General features: G+C 33.8%; 1 protein-coding gene across 1 annotated transcript in view; it reads left to right on the top strand.

Moving 5' to 3' along the window:
• The first annotated feature begins 707 nt into the window (after positions 1-707).
• The window catches only part of Arf51F (ADP-ribosylation factor 6), a 48,041-nt gene continuing 33,828 nt past the window's right edge, over positions 708-14,920 (top strand). The window contains exons 1-2 of the mRNA XM_073084188.1: positions 708-853; positions 10,150-10,256. The gene's annotated coding sequence lies outside the window, so the exon portion shown is untranslated. The remainder of the gene's footprint in view (positions 854-10,149; positions 10,257-14,920) is intronic.

A 14,920-nucleotide genomic window follows, 5' to 3' on the forward strand; every position in this document is an offset into this window, starting at 1 on the left:
GATCGGCCATAAATGCGCCACTACTCCTGAAGACTAAGCTGGAATGCTTAAGAAAACTATGTCTCCCTTCAAACCAGACACGACACCGCTTAACGCTGCTGTTATTAGGTAGAAATAGGCGTGGCAGTGGTGCAACCGGAGTCGAACCACAGAGAGTTCTACTATTTTCAACGTACCAATAGAAAGAGATAAATATAGATAAATTGGTTCGTGTTTTTAATTTTCTTATTTATTATATTTATTTTTGTTCTCTTGTGTATTGTGTGCTCGCCTCAGAGTAATCTTTGGCCGTATACTTACTGAAAAGAATATTGTAACCTGATTTACTGCCTCTCCCTTCATACTCTTTAAGGAAATAGAAAAATTTTCGCGGTAAAAAGGATAACGATAAAAATATACCTAGAGGTTTTGGAGTGTATTTAAGTCTTTGATCTGGTCTCGTTGTCTAATATTGGCTGTTTTGATACATGGAACAGAAAAAACTTGCTTTTCTTTTCTAAGGTTTTGATACCTTTGAATTTTATTTAACTCCTTGTAATTAAATAAAGCTTTTAGGATTTATTATTTCGAAGTTGGTAAATAGTGTTAGCCATAAATTATTGTGTTGAACTCTGGCATTTTTGTTTTCTTGACAAAGTATCCGTTTTTTTCTTTCGTATGTTGGTGTCACTTGCAAAAGCTGCAACTTCAGGTTGTAGATTGTTCAATTCTTTCAAACACGTGGCGCTAGTGTGTCCGTCCTTGTGTGACTGTGATCACCGTGATTTGTGACTTTGTGTCAATCGTGGATGTGGAATGTTTTGTGATGTGAGTGAATGGTGGTTGTAGAAATTGTAGCAATCGTTGTCATGTGGTAAGTTTTTCATAATTTTAAGTTAAATATACCATTAGCGGCGTGATGATGTAAAATGGTTGTGGGTGGTAAGACATGATCCGATATTTTGAATGGCTGCCGTCACCTCGGCCGTTATTTGACCGCCATCGCCCAAGCCCGCTGCTGACGATTTGAGCGGCTCCGCCTTTCAGCTAAATGTCATCACGACGTAATGTTTATCGTAAAAAGAAAGGCTTATTAAAAAAAATATTTATTAAATTTTTAAAGGAGTGCTATAACCTTGTTGGAATCTTGTAGTTGCTAATTATTTACAAGTTGTTTGTGGTTTCTTAGTAACGCAAGTACCTCGCCTTCAGCCGGATGATTCATGATTTTACCTTCTTCCTACTTAAACATGTATTATCATAAGAAACTGCCTTATGTTAATTATCCAAGTATTCAATTGTATTATACACATCCGAAGGAGCAACCGCCAAAACTTAAAAACATGAATGTAAGTCATGCATATACTTGTGCTAAAATTTGCATAAACTTACAAGTATGTATTATTCTTATAATGTTAAATATTGTTAATAATAAGTATTACTAAGAAGTTAAACTTACACTATGATTTTAATTTATAAAAATTTTGAAGTTGTGCAGGTAAATTAAAAAGTCTCTTATAAAAATAATTAAACATCTGAACTGTTTAGTTATTTATTACTGTACGAAAAATGTCAGTGTAACAACAGTTTCTCGCTCAAGAGTACTGGTACATAATAGAGTATAAACGGCAATTTAGTTATTGTGCTAACTATCCACATTGGAGCAAATCCCTAACTTATAAACTAGGAATTTCTGCTATTTAAGCGAGTCTATATTTGACTTATACATAAGCCTGCCTACAAAAAGATACCTTACTTGTATATTGTGTTCATATTGCTCATTACTAATGCCTTTTTAGGTATTGTTTTTGCTATATTAGTGTACAATTTTATTCTGATACGAGGAAAAGACAGTAGTAAAATAATTGAATGTGTACAAATCGAACATCCTACTATATGTCACCATTACATAAATAATAATGATAAAACCAATACCAAACAAACCCAACTGATCAAAAATATATCCTATATTACTCCCACGTATATTCCCACATATATTCCCTCATATATTCCCACAATTTAGACAAATTCAACAACACCTAATGTGTTGATATCCATCAAAACTTTGGGCTGCAGGCAAGTCAAAAATGTGACAATATATACATATGCTCGAAAAACCTTACCGTCCACACTCAGTCTGTCATTTGACACAAAAATAAAATGTACATAAATGGAAAGGCAGAGGTCCCTTCTGATCTTCCAGGAACCTTCCATTGAGTGACACCCTTCGAATGACCCATTAACATTTAAAATATTATATAAAAATAGCATATTTATCATCATTTATGTACCACAGATTTAAAATACAGTTGTGTGAATCATTATGGTAAATACTTTAATGATTATACTCTTTTATGTCTTCATTCAACTTGTTTTTTGTATTGTAGAATAATTATGCACACGAAAAGTAGGTTGTACTGTACTAAGAACAATTATGCACATAAAAAATGTATTTTTGTTCTATTTATGCTTCATTGGCAACATGAAAGGAAATTTCAATGTAGATCAATTATGAAGTTATCTTACCAATTATCAATCAATGCTGAGGTCAGTGATGCGAGAATTGATGTCAATTAAACTTATTGTGAACTTCAATTGATGAGTGTTTTCTTCTCACATTTTGACTCATGTTATACGAATGAATGTTCATCTCTAGTATTTTCCCATCTTCCTGTTAAAATGTGGGTTTTTATGTGGGCTAGTTGTGTAGATTTATGAAATGTTAGTGTCAATTCATACTGAAAGTACTAGCAATATGTTCAAATATTAATTTAGTAACATTTTCAACATTTATTAAAAATAACTACTTTTATATATTCCTATAAAATGTGATTTCTACTCATTTGACATTGATAGTAAAAAAGTAATAAATAGTAAGTGATAAAATTTGGCGAAAATCAGTAAAGCCGTTTCGGAGGAGTATGGTAACTAACATTGTGACACAAGAATTTTTATATATAAGATAATTTGAGATGTGGACTATGACCTGACCAAGTCTTTTTCGTTCTGAGAGGTCTATAATTGATGACCTTGTTGATAAATTATGATGACAGAGTAGACTCTTTAAACCTCCAAGCTTCAAACAAGGTGTTGCCTGTTTAGCAACGTTATGTAAACTCCCTAATTGTTGAGAATGTGATTAGTCAAACACCATTAGTGATAAAGAAAGATAACTAAGCAGGAGTATAGCTCATACACAAAATATTTACTTTGCCAACCTTAATGTTACTACGTTGCTTATCAGTATATTGTAATATCTGATTGATTTTAATCTTATTGTTAATGGCTTGGGTCCATGATTTCACTTATCAAGTATTCGTTTTATATCCCTGTTACACTATCGTAATTATTGTAATTTTCATTCATTATTTATAAATTAATATATTCAAAAATCTAGGTTATATAGGTACTGCAGACTAATGATTATCTAAGTACTTCATTAAGTATGTAGTATACCTAAACCCATGAATCTTATACTATGAAACAGAACTCGAAGTCTTATTACATAAAAATTCTATTAATTATCTGAGTACTATAGATTTATAAAATATACCTTCTTAAGGCATTAAATATATAATTAAATTTAAAATACTGTGGAGTTAAGCCTTACAAGTAATTTATTAAACGATGGTTTGTTTGAGAATTACCCAAGAGTTGTTATTTGTTAAGCATTTGTTAAGTAACACTTAATTTTGTAATAAAATCTTCTGTAAACTCTCACTTTTTACAGTGTTACATAAATGAAAGTCATTCCTGTTTACTTTCTCCGGTGTTCATTAAAACGTGGGAATATTTATTGTTGAGATTACTTAATTATGTGGTATTAATTTTGTTGTGCCATAGTAAATTATAATTACATTTCCTTGATAAAACCAACCAACCATACAACAGGTACATATGTTGTTAATAAATCTTTTTGTTGTTTGATGGTGTACCACTACTGTTTAACAGTACTTTTCGTGCTGCTCTTTTCTCCTGTGAAAAATTTCAACATAAACATTACAGGATCAACATCAAATCACATATTTGTCAGTACAATACTTTTAAATATATTTTATATGGAAATGCCACTAAGCAAATGGCTTACAAATCCGAAAAAATAACATTATGACATAACTGACTTAAAAATAAGTAATTACTTAATGACTTTATCACTGATGATATCGGAATTCCAAATCTGATTATAGATATCATTAAGGTCCATGACCCCTTAACATTAGGTGAATGGTGTGTTACTTTGGTGCTTTCAGAGCATAATCTGCCGGAATTCTGGAATAAAAACTTGAACTGTGAACTGAAAAATTCGTAATTATTTTTTAAACAAGTTTCAAATTACTGACCAATTCATCAATGTCGCGTCAGTACGTTGAACCTGCTTAAATAAATTCTGATAGTATTTGCTTCAGTGAACTTCTTCAACGTGAAGTCAGGACCTGAACTCGACTGCCGTTACCCACGTGACGTGTCACGATTTCAATCTCACATAGGGTCCTGGGTTCGATACTCTGTGACGTGGACATTTAAATTATGGATGAAATCTATATTGGATCTGCGTGTTTGTGTATTGGTCTTTGCGTACCCATACCACCCACGAAAGAAGAAATCCCAGTGTACGGCTATAAGTGTAGAAAGTTATTATTTACGTAAGCTAGTAGTCATAAATATTATGGGAACATAAATCGTAGCATCAAGAGTGTAATGTTAGTTTCGGTATGCGCGTGCGCTGTTTGTCATGCACGACGTGAAGTCATCAGCGGATGGCAACCGATTCCACGGAATGTGCGCAAGTTATAAACGTATCGCAATTATGTTATTATTAGTAATAGCAACTCCGCATTTGTTATTTAATATTGTGCTTGGTTTTTTTTTAATTGAAAAATAATTAGAATTAAAAGGAAGGTATGCTTAAATATCCAAAACTGATAATTATAAATTAAAATTAAGTAGGTATAACAAGTTTTTCGTTTTTCATTTAATAGAAGAACCAAATGAGAATAGGAGTCCATCCAATGGTTATTTGTCACTGTCCTTAATTTGCATTTGTTATTTGAGGAATATGGCATTACGACGGCCTTTTAAAAGTAAAAAATATAAGAATTACCAATGATATATTAAAACTATTTTGTATTGTTTAGTGGGCATGTAACGTATATAGATACGTTACAACAATACAAAATAGTGGGCAAAACGCGAGCTTGCACAATTTCATTTTACTTACATATTAGTACAAAGAGAAATATTATATAACGGAGGAAGCTATTGGGACATTATTATAAAAAAAGAAAACTAGCGTTTGACATTGCGTTTCATTCATACGTAAGAAAATTTTGCGTCTCTATCAGTTTAGTTGTGGAAGGAATACGTTGTCTCTTTCTTGTCAGTTACCTAATAATGGCGGACCAAACACAAAAAATAATCGAAATATAAAAAATTCTCATTTCATTTACTTGTGATATTTGATTCCATGAAGCTTGTTTATTTTTTGTGCAAATTTTGTATATTTACTGTTGTAATTTTGTATATTTGAGGCTTAGAAGACTAAAATAATGCCGCGCGAGAGCGGCTGGAGCCGACAAACACCAATTGCCTGCTTTTGCATGTATCAAGTTTTGTCCACTAGTATATTCATTGTTATATTAAAGATAATTACTATTCTCTCGCTGTCTCTTCTACATTACAACGAAACGTTTATCGCATTGGGTGTCCGTTACGACGGAAGCGAGGCATGCTCTCACAGATTACGCGTGAACGCAAATCGTTGCCTACTGTTCAGTTTGCGCTTGCTGATGACCTGGGGACGATTGAATGTTTAAAATGACTATAAGTAGGTATCATAGATTAGTAAAGATACTTCGCTGCCTTGAAATTGAATGAAGCCACAAACGGCTTATTTTACGCTTACGCAACTATTTCAATTCTCAAAACTAGGTACATTTTCTTATTAGGAGTGAGTAATCTTTACTAATCTATGGTAGGTATACAATGTAATTATTCAAAATGTATGTGCTAGAAGATATATCTAATTTAATAGCAGAATTATCGGTACAGGATAGTGATGGTTGAGTGGAAATATATCCTCTTAGATGTTTTCATATGCGATTATCCTGATATTATCCTTCTTGAGATGATTCTCGTCATCTCACGACTGAGCTTTATTGGCTCAAGATAAGTACCGATATTATGTACACATTATATGTATGGCCCTATGGCCATACATAGATATATATCTACTAGTAACTTTGTCTTAATATTATAAGGGCTGAACATTATTTTTGTACCTAGGTATTAAAATATCAAAGGTACTCTACTTAATTGCTTATTTTGTTGTTGTTACTAAACACGTGATGTTTTGATGATGTGACGTGATATGAAAATGCAAGAGTTATCTTAAAATAACTTGCGAAAATGTCGATTAAGTCAATTCCTTTGAATTCCCGGGCTTATATTGTTCGCTAGTGACAATATTTCACCGATCAATACCAAATATCTGTTCAGTCGCATTCATTTTACGCGATGTCAATCTACCTGCTGGACCCAATAAAAAAAGTTCGGATTTTTTTGCACATTCTTTTTGAAAAGTAGGTATCTGTTACGACATTACCCTATTCTTTTGAAGGTAGGTATGTTACTGGAGGCATGTTATATTTATTCATTGGGAAGAGTAAAGCTTTTTCTTGTTGTTATTCAGAACGCGCAACGCCTCCCACTCCCCACCGTGTAGCAATTGCAACGAAGCCCAAGAACTGAATGTTTAATATCGGACCCGATTGCTTTTAATCTTATGGATTCAGTCTTGGATATAAATGTATACATACGAATTCAAATAAGGTTATTAGAAATAAACTTTTGTGTTACTGTGTTTATATAACAACTTTATATCGTTTATGACTAAAACAATCAAAATAAATGTAACTAACATTTATTGTCGAATTCTCTTTTATCGTTAATAACCTACCACTACTTGGCAAAGTGTTTCGTTTATGGAGTAGAGTGGATGTCGCGAAAGAAAGTCCGTAACACACATGCTTTCCATAAAAATGTCGTTTACAATATTAACTTATGCTAATGGAATAAGTGGAGCTAGAGCTATTTCAGGCGACATTTTTATAGATTAAGTAATCGCTTATTTTATAAAGCACATTTTTACGCAACGTTCGTTTAATGATCTGATTTAACTTTCTGGGAGATTCGAGATATAACCAAGTACCTACTGGTTCGAATTGTTTAAATAAAGGCGTATTTATATTTCAATAAGAAGTTAATTTCAAAGGTTGTTACAAGAATTTGACCGGAGATTGAATAGAACATTGTATAACACATTTTAAGTTAAATAAGATCTTGTTGAAGCTCAATAATCGACTGACTGATTAGCAGTAGAAATTTAATATCTGTAATTCCTCAGCCGGTTCTGGCAAATGGTAAATACGTTCGTAATAAAGTTAGGCGAGAAAACGGAATCAATTTCACAGTCCTGTGAACTGGATAAAATTGCGACCGTTTAATACTTATTATTACACAAGATTCCAATAAAGATTTTCTTCAGTTCAGCCTTTGAAGGGAACGTCGTTTTAACAAGGCATCTTGTTAGAATTAAACACTCGTATGTTTCTCAAGAATTTTGTAGATAAGGAGAAACCTATTTCAGGGTTACATAAAGTTAATCGTGTTAGTACCTCATGCTTGTTATGTTTATTCGAATGGTTACCTACGTGTAGTTAAGTCTTTATAATATTTGCATAGGTGTGTAATAAGAGATTATGGCTCAATTACGGCACCTCCGTGAAAGCTATCCCAGACAGACAGAAGTCTGGGGCAGTTGTGGTTTATGATCTATGAGAGTGTTTTTTTACTCATAACTCATAGATTCCATAGGATTATTTGTACATTCTCAAATCTTTTAAATCTAAATTTATGCTTGCCCGACAGACCATCGAACATCTCTCCCTGAACATACTCTCCATATGTGAGGCAGTGGTATGGTGACCTCTACGTCCAGCTGGTCGACCAACTTCAGTGTCAACGATACATCCATATACCATTGGAACGGTTCCTTATAGTCTAAGCGGCCGTGACCACTTAAATAAATTTGTTACTCAGGTTGCATAACATTATTCCCCAAATTCTGATCACACAAGTAGCCCGGTAGTATCTCGCGTAGTGTAACAATAGGAGATGGGCGTCGAGGCGTAGCTTTGTTTCACATCCGCTGTTGCTAATATCGCTATCATTGTTCACAGTCATCGCAATACCGCTTCTACTTTCACTGCGCTTGTATGCTTGTCCACGGAACCCGTATTTGCTTTGATGAATCATTTCGGTTTTATTGTTACGTAATTACGAGACAGATTTGGCAGTTGATCCTATTTTAGTTTTCACGCGTAACGACGTCACATTTTTTGCTACGATTAATGTACCTACTCCGCTGTTTGCATATTATTGGCGGCAACTAAAAGAATTATGTAGTAGTGAATGTTCCTGTTCCTACTGAGGTTTTCAGTTATGTCCTAATACTATTAGATTATTGTGAAAAAAACAAATCATTTCATTGCCATCATTATAAAAGTTCATGTACCATTTGATGGTGTCTTGAATGACCTTCATTATTCTCTTTCAGATTAATTTAACTCGTTTTATGTGCCCATTCTCCTAATCTCGTGAGGGATGAGGAATTCCAATTATCCTTTCAGCCCATTAATCCTAAAACCGATTAATTCCCTTTAACATTAGCTTTTGTCCATTCGATACTAGATATATATAGCCGTATCTGACACCACTGTCATGAGGAAATGATGTTAGGTTTTTGCGTTAGTGGTATTATCTTACATCTGCTGACGTAAAGCCAAAACAAGCCTTGTTCGAAATAATTACCTAACCATGACACTCGAACACGTCTTGGCTTACAATGTCAATGTCAGAACCACGATTACGTAAAAACACACCAAGCCAGGTTGCTCTGAAGTTGATCGATATCAGCCGTCGCGTGTAGTTTTATCATTTTTAATAAAGAACCCAATTAGGTTCCATGTGTTTTTGGCCCTTTTTTCCTCACAAGTTTTTGAATTATATTGGGATGGGAAATATTGGTAAATTCATTTTTGTAGGTTGTTATGTATATAGCTACGTAATATCAACTTTATAGACACGGATCTACAAGATCGTAGGCTTCATATAACTGAATTTCGTTTATTAAAATTAATCAAATCAAAAGTCCTTTATTGCTGAAATCCCTTTAGGTACTCGCTAAAAATATTTGCATAATTGTTATAGGGTGCATAATACATTATGATTATCTACGCCAGGGAATTCACGAATAATAAAAATAAGTGAACTTATGCTTTAACTAGGATCTCTTTTCATGGAACCTTTTTTGTTATTGTGTATATAATACAATTCTGCAGGTCTAAATGAATTTAACTGCAGGTTTTCTTAAAATGTTTGGACCTAAAGCGTTTTTGTTTGCGAGCTACGCTATGTTGTTGCTAACAGGAAAACTCGCGTTATCCTCGACGGTGGCGATTTGCAAAACTTTGCCTTTTGATTGGTGTTATATTGCTGTTGTATGAGTGCAATTGACTCACAGTTATTTAGGGTCATGTCATATTATAGGTGCCTATTTATCGTTGATAAGTAAATTAGCCTTACTTGTTCAAATTTTCTCTCAGATTATTTTGCTTTGCTATATGAAATGATCTTACTTCTAACGAAATTATGATTAAGCACTTTTGTTTTATTATTTATATTCCATCTCACTTCTGCTAAAAGGTAATTGCTATAGAGATTCTAGTTAGTAATGAGGTATATTAATTATTATAGATAAATAATAAGTCTTAGCATAGGTATTTTGCACTAATGTATTTATGTTTAACTTAGCGCGTCTTTAGTTTTTAGTGCTCGCCACTTTCTTGAAGCCTTCATTTTGTTCTTATTTTAAGTTGGAAAAGTGAAAGCTTCGAAAACGTTCGCTATTTTCTACTTTTATTTATAATATTCCGTTTCGGAATGCGAATTCTCAATATTTTTTCGGAATTTATTAAAATTTGAATTTTGGAAATACTTATTTGAATAAACGAAATTATCTGAATTGTAATAACCATAATGGCAATATTTTAGGTATTTATGGTATTACCTGATTCAGTTCAGCATAATCATGTAATATTTTCTTTGTTGCAGGTTGTATGTGCGAATCGTTAGATAAGAAAAGTCGGTACTGTGATAGGATTGTTGCAACAATCCAGCAGGGTGGAATGGTTCCGGTGTGTTCACGGTGTCTTGTTGATGTGAGTATTTTCTATACGTTTCTCTGTTACGTAGTTTTAATTATTATGTTCCGACACAAGATAAAACTAAAGTTATGTGTGTGTCAGTGAATTTGTAGTGTGCAAATGTTATAACTGATGAGTTTCATGATGTTAACGCAATGCTCTTTATACGAAATCTCCATTCGGGTATACCATTACGAAGATATAAATACGTTCATACATATTGCATACAATTATATTATTTTGTCTGCCACGGCTCGTGTCTGACACGTTCTATACCTGTAGATATAAATGCACCATAACTATTTTAGTATCTACAATCGAAATAAAATCGAACATTTCAACCTAACTTTCAAATTGCGGCTACCAGGAAAGTTGTATTAGAATCACCGTGCATAATAGATTCTGTTCAAACTTTGCTGGACCTTCGCGGCTAGTAATAACGTCGATTGCAATTCACTCTTTGCGTAACGTTCGCATGTCGAGCGCCCCAGTCCACTTCCGCAACGCTCCCCTATCTCCTCTAATTCCAGTGCCCCTGAGGTTGAGTTCAGCATTGGTTCACTGCTTTGATCGTTATGGGAAAGTTTATCTTATCTGATTTTTGTATTTTTATAGTATCCTCACTTCAGTGTTCATAGTACGATGTATTTTCATAGGAAATCTTACAAGAGTTGTCATCTTTATAAGTATCCTTCTTTGCAATGTTTATATGACGAGCACTCTGATTCGCTTTCGCAACACTTCTCTATCTCTTCCAACTTCAGTGCCCCTGTGGTTGAGTTCTTCATTGCTTCGTTGTTTTGATCATTGAACTTCCCCAAGTTTACTCATCTTATCCGATGATTTGGCGTTTTTATATTATTTTCACTTCAGTGTTCATATTATATTTGATTTATTATTTTCAAAACTATCTTTATACTGAGCCTATGAATTTACGAACCTATTAGTATTATTATATTCTAAATTATTATTAAATTTCTCGTTACTCTATCATCATCATAGCCATAGGCAGTTGCTTTCATTGGTTCCAGAAACAATGTTGATGCCGTATAAATTATTAAATTCCTTACATTGTCGTTATGAATACCTCAGTTTTGAAAAGCTTAGCTCACAGGTCGTCTACTTAAAACTAGGTTACATTTAATATTAAACTAGAATGTGTGAGATGCACTGAAAGTTCAAGGCGGTGGGAATGGCTTTACGAAATAGTGAACTTTAGAACGTATAGCACTTATACTACATTTTGTCCTAAGTATAGAGTTAATTTCTATCCACTGAGCAATGTTATTAGGTATGCAAATGTATGAATGTTTAAAAGAAGGAAATTAGTAAAAATTTGTAATAAGAATTGTTAAAAGTCAATGTTCTAATATTGTGAAAGATTGGTTAGAATTTTTCCCTTTTCCATTTTATACAAATAGCAGATCATGTAACACAGTAAATGGTAAATAACTTCTATCGATTTGTACCTATCAATCGATTGGAACAGGAGTCCTATCACAAATCAATTTTATAATTGTTACTACTTCTGAGAAGTGAGATAGGTCGCCCAAAAATAAAATCGGTAAATTTGCGTTATACAGCTTAATACCTAATTCTTAAAATTAAATTCTAAAAATAAAACACGGCAACGGCACCAAGGACAATGGTGTAACCGCAGGCGAACTTTATAGAGCTCTACCACGTTTTCGTAATGTAGAAAAAAGTTAAATTCGGTATACCTGTTTTCTCATTTGAAGCGTTATCGTGAATATACCTATATTATGGGTCTATAACTATCGTAGTATGTAGATAACATTGGTGTAAGTTCCTCCAAACAAGTGTGGCCCAACGCACGGATTAGTTGAATGAATCGATTCAATGTTTGTCCGTTAAACCAATTAGTATTCATCGTGGTACCGACAACAGTTGTTTAAGCTGTGTCGCGTTCGCCGTGCTAGGACCCCGCAAAAGCACGCTTTATGTATCCTACTTGATGGTTGTGTATTTGCGGTTTTCTCTTCAAGCTACATCAAAGCTTGAAAAACCTCCTTTGAGTGCCTTGTTGTCTTAGTCTCGGCTGGAAACCTATTAAAATGTTAATGTTTTTTTCTTCATAGCCTTAATGAAGTCATAGTTTATTTTAGGTAGGTATATTATACTTTGTATAAAGAGGTATGCACAATAAACTATTCTATATCATTCATAACACAAAATATATCATAAATTGTAAATTACTAGGTATTCATCAATAATTCGAGTACCTAAGACGAAATATAAATGTAGTTAAATATGTATGTCGTAATGTCAACGTCCTTGGAGACGTCATCACATCATGGGGTTATATCATTACCCGTTGATAATTTTACAGGAGAGGCCTTCGTTTTACCACACATCAAGTATTCTACTAACCTAGTCACATTCTTCTAGGCACTAAATCACAGAACGACGCGAGCTGATTGTGTGCAAATTGCGCGCAACGTACAATTAAAATCCATTATTTAAATGAACGTTATTACCGGCACGCCCCGAGGTTTTTTGCAATAGGTACACAGTACAGCATTGCAACCAGAAAAATCATTGTCTCATCTGATACGCCTAGCAACTTATATAATTTTGTTGATGACTGTATTTTTCAATAAGTTGTTTTGTTTTATTAGGACACCTTAGATTTATTAATATTGACGTCATCGTATTTTAAGACTCAGGCTGTCTTAAAATCCAAGATTGAAAAACGTCGAAAAATATGTTTATTGAAGTGTACCAAATTCCGCCGATTTATGTACACGAATTATGTACACACGCAAATCCAAATCATGCCGCTATTTGACCTGTAACTCAATAGGTCTATTTACTCAGCTGTGAAAACGAAACTAATAAACAAACAAACAGAATTTCGTATTCATTATATTGTAATAGTAAATACCGTTCTTTTAAGTTATTTACGTTGATGATAAACTTCGCAAACAGTAGATCGCATGAAAAGAACCCGAGAATGTAAAGAATCCTATGCAAACATCTCGAAGAACCTCGAGTGCCTGTTGGCTCTGAGATTAGGGTACGTCGTCAGTGCTTTCCCACTTCTGGGCACGGGTTTCGAAGAATGAGCGGTATTTTAAGCCAGTCTACTGCGCTGGCCAAGTGCGAATTTTACATACTTTTAAGAACTTTTAGAATTCTTAGACGGGCAGGTTTTTACCAAAAACAAAACAAACAAAGTTTTCTTTCGTCTTTTGAATTCAATTAATACTAAATTTCGAATGAAAAAATCACAGTCGCACGCCTATGATACGAACCTCGGACCTGAAAATACAATTCTAGCCACTACACGACTGCTAGTTACCCTTCCCAGTAAGCTTAGGGTACCCTCCCGGATATTAACGGTACATAATTGTACAAAGATGTCGGCTGTAATTAATATTCGCCCAGCGTCTACTTAACTGTTGTTCTGTGTTGGATTAAGCTCCATGCCTCTTTGAACATGTTTAAACGGCTACTGTAAAATTTATTACACCTCCGCCAGGTAGCGGAATGTAATTGGGTTTAATGGGCAGTAAAGTAGCGATAAGTGGGCTTTTGAAGTCTGCTGTTTATTAACCACATCACCGAAACTTACATGTAACGTTACACGTGTAGTGGTATTGTCCTTGTCCCGAGGGATGGTGAATGTGTCGTGGTTTACGTTACGATTCCCGGGTAGAAAGTGCTTTCGTAAATGTTTGTTTGTATTGCAGTTATTGTTCTTATAAAACTGTATGGTTTAATTGAGAACGGTGCTCTGCTTAAGTTGTCAGCATGTAGGGACTTTTTGAGTAGGTATGTAGAGTCGAAATTCAAATAACAATAATACTATTTTACATAATATCCTTATAGGTATACTATAGACTAGTATAGACTCACAGCACAGGGTATACCACTATGATTGATGAACTAACGATTCCTAAACGTTAACGACCCGCGTGTCAGAGTCGCCACCACACCGGTCCGACACGATGTGGGTTCTGGGTTCATTCTCCGGCCAGATAGACAGACAGACAGACAGATTCCGGCAAGAAAAATGTATAGGGCCGTGAGTGTAGAAAGCGTTCTTCAAGGCTTTTATTCCATATACATATTAAAGTTCTCTACATTATGTCAAAGATACATATATTATATTACAGCTAATATTAATGGTTCACGTACTTGTAGGTACTACATATTCATGACTTTATGAAGTTTCAATTAGGTTATGCCACTCAGTAATTCTATGAGAAACTTAAACAGCTCTGTTATAAAGTTATAGTTTGTAGTCATAGATTAGTAAAGATACTTCGCCGCCTTGAAATTGAATGAAGTCGCAAATGGCTTATTATAGTAAGTTCTTTTTTTGAATTCTTGACAAATAAAAACATTTTTAGAGAAAATTTACGAATAAATAACTAATACTGCGTAATTTACATGATAATTAAATAATTTATAATAATAATTTCAAATATTTTAGGGACATTTTATCACGGAGACGTGGCAAAACTTTTTTACGCAACTATTTCAATTCTCAAAACTGGGTACATTTTCTTGTTAGGAGTGAGTAATCTTTACTAATCTATGTTTGTAGTGCACCTTCCTGCAGTTTCTTAGTTAAATAACTTATCGTAGCAACAAAATTCTGAAATAAATGTGAATATCTATACAAAATATTTATAATATATAGAAGTTGAAAA

The sequence above is a fragment of the Epargyreus clarus genome, unplaced genomic scaffold (genome assembly GCF_041222505.1).
Source record: "Epargyreus clarus isolate Ecla_fem2 unplaced genomic scaffold, WU_Ecla_fem_2.2 ptg000003l, whole genome shotgun sequence".
NCBI classification, from domain to species: Eukaryota; Metazoa; Arthropoda; class Insecta; order Lepidoptera; family Hesperiidae; genus Epargyreus; species Epargyreus clarus.